The sequence below is a fragment of the Lissotriton helveticus genome, chromosome 5_2, assembly GCF_964261635.1.
Source record: "Lissotriton helveticus chromosome 5_2, aLisHel1.1, whole genome shotgun sequence".
In the NCBI taxonomy this organism is placed as follows: Eukaryota; Metazoa; Chordata; class Amphibia; order Caudata; family Salamandridae; genus Lissotriton; species Lissotriton helveticus.
The window spans coordinates 12455719-12458883 of NC_136066.1; the positions used below are offsets into that span (position 1 = coordinate 12455719).

The 3165-nt window shown below is 38.4% G+C and overlaps 1 non-coding gene across 1 annotated transcript; it reads left to right on the top strand.

Moving 5' to 3' along the window:
• The first annotated feature begins 356 nt into the window (after positions 1-356).
• Positions 357-429, top strand: TRNAK-UUU (transfer RNA lysine (anticodon UUU)). The gene has a single exon. It is a non-coding gene; the product is annotated as a tRNA-Lys (tRNA).
• Positions 430-3165: the final 2736 nt, after the last annotated feature.

Genomic DNA, 3165 nt, shown 5'->3' on the forward strand with positions numbered 1-3165 from the left:
AGTCTATTTTAAATAGATACTATTCAAATTGCGCAATCCATGCAGAAGAGGAAATTGGCAGCTTTACTTATGAAAATGTAATTTACTCAGAAGTAAAATTTTGAGCCCTTCCTTAATTTTACAATGTCCATAAAAACATAAGAATTCTAAGTCAGCAAAAAAAAATAGATAGTAGCAATTTCAGGACTTACAATAAGGTTAAATTTACTGAAGAGATTTCAAATGCTTGAAGTATCAAATCATTATTATATTCTGCGTATTTAATACTTAATACCGGCAACCATCTCAAGAAAAGTAATGATAGTTGGGACACTTCCAAATTTTGATAAGGTCATTTTGTGGCCTGGTGTCTCAGAGCCTGGATAGCTCAGTCGGTAGAGCATCAGACTTTTAATCTGAGGGCCCAGGGTTCAAGTCCCTGTTCAGGCGTCTCGGTTAAAGAAAAGGTACATCAATTGCATACTCTTTTCAGGATCCAATGAATGGTGAGTCCTATTACAGATGTTTCAAAAGAGTCTTAATCGAGTCATTACATACCCATCTGTCGTCTACTTTCTTTGACAAGGGTTAAGAAGACTTACCCAAACTGAATCATGTAATTTGACATGTTGATTATCTTTTACCCAATTGAATGTTCAAAATGTAAGGTAGTGTCCGATTAACTTGATAAAGTTGGTCAACAGCTGATAGGACATCTTTTTATTTGTGAATCTCTGATCACCTTGTTGAATAAGGTCGGATCTCTGGTGCAATGGATAGCGGCTTGGAGTCCTAGACGAATGTAGCAAAAGCATTCAAAGGCTTTGCGTTCGAACACCAGCTGGGTCAATATTATCCCACCTCTATTTTATAACCAATTGACACAGTAACAAGCAATGCCTGCTTCTGCATCACCAGAAACATTTACCAAAATGGCTGTGAAAGAAAGTCTACTTAAACAGAGACAGTTTGCTTTGAAAACATTGCATAATCTATGCCCAAGAGGAAATTCCCAATGATACTGCTGAAAATGTAATTTAGTAGTCAGTAATAGTATTTGGCCCTTCATTAATTTCACAATGTCATTTTAGACACATGATTTCTAAGTCAGCCGAAAATGAGATAATACAAATTTCAGGATTTAAAATGGATTACGTGTGCTGCTGAAATTTCAAATGCTTAAAATATCAATTCATTATTAAACTCTACAAATTTGATTACTAATATATGTAACGATATTAATACACAAACAGCCTGATTCATCAAGCCAAAATCGGCTCGCAAAGGGCCAGATTCTGAGAATCTGGCCCTTTGCGAGCGCTATTTTTGCATTTGGGATTCATCATCCCAAATGCAAAAATCGGTAATAGCGATTTCGCTATTTTGCGAGGAATTACATTTAAGGAATCTCTATTTGAGATTCCTTAAATGCAATTCATCATCCATTTAAAAATTGCGAATTCGCAATTTCGGCCCGCTATTTACCGCGAGGTCAAACCTCGTGGTAAATAGCGAAAACTTTGAAAAATGCTTTCAAAAGCATTTTTCTAAGTTGCATGTTGCACACACACATGTCCTCAATTTGCATTTAAGGGGTGCCACAGGGTGTCCTTTGGACACCCCTGGCACCCTTTAAATCGCTATCTTATTTGCGATTAGCTAATTGCTAATCGCAAATAAGGAATACTCCCCATTCATTCCTATGGGCCTTTTGGCCCATAGGAATGAATGGGGAGTTATTCCTTATTTGCGATTAGCAATTTGCTAATCGCAAATAAGGAATGTGTAGGAATCGCATTTCTTTATGCAATTCCTACATGAATCCCGTTTTGCAAGTCCTTAATAGCGATTCGTTATGAATCGCTATTAGGGGCTCGCAAAACGGGAGATTGATGAATCAGGCTGAAAGTGTAGGTCAGTGTAAGCATGCAAAGTTTGTACTAATTCCAAAACTGTGCTTAACCCCTTCAGCGCTAATGACAAAGCCAGTTCGTCATGGGCGTTACCTGCGCTACGCGGATGACGAGCTGGCTCTGTCATAAACAAGCCATTTTTTTTAAATTTCAGCGCACAGCGGGAAAACGCGGTAGCAGTTAATCACGTAGCGTAGCAACTAAATGAACAATAGCCTCAGGTGCTTTAAAAAAGCAATTTCACATGCTTAACAGCATATAACAAATTCACAAAAATGAACTCTTACAATGAAAATGTTAGGCATTGAGAGAGCTGATGATTTTGGGGGCCCCCCTAACCTAGGGGGAGCACCAAGCAGATGCCTTGAACACAAAGAGCATAAAAAAAAGCACATTTTGTTGAACTTCAGTGGTGATCCCATCATTTTAGAACCACCCCAAGCAGTTATTGGCAAAAACAATCCCAACCAAAGGCCCTGCAAAGCATTATGGGACGAGATTAGCAGTGGGCAGTGAATATTATAGTATCCAATATCAAAATAATTCTACAAAGAGCTGCAGTTCACCTAGTTTACTGGATGTCTCTCACGAGTCAAATGCAAAGCATTGAAATTATTCTTACATCAAGCTGCAGTTCCACTGGTCGTCCCTAGATGTCCCTCATGAGTCAAATGCAAAACCATTGAAACCCTTTCATCAAGCATTTGCATTTGACTCGTGAGGGACATCTAGGGACGACCAGTGGAACTGCAGCTCTTTGTAGAATTCTTTTGATATTGTATACTATATAATATTCACTGCCCACTGCTAATCTCATTCCATAATGCTTTGCAGGGCCTTTGGTTGGGAATGTTTTTTTGCCAATAACTGTGTTTGGGTTTGTCCTAAGAGGATGGGACCACCACTAAATCGTTCAATAAGATGTGCGTTTTTGTTTTCAAGGCATCTGTTTGGTACTCTCCCTAGGTTAGGGAGGATCCCAAAATCATCACATCTCCCACTGCTTGCTAATTTATCAGTTTCACCATTGTGAAAGTACTATATGCTCTTTAGCATATAATGATAGAATAGCTTATTTTATCATATCTGGTCATGTACAGGAAGCTTTTTGCAATTAGTTTGCAATTTTAGCACAGTACAGACAGTGAATCTGGAATATTTAAAAACAAGTATAACAGTTTTGGAAGGATCACTGTTTTAATAAGGGAAGTGTGACCCGCCATATTGAGGGGGAGTGAGTTCCACCATGTTATACAGCTCATCACATGGTTCA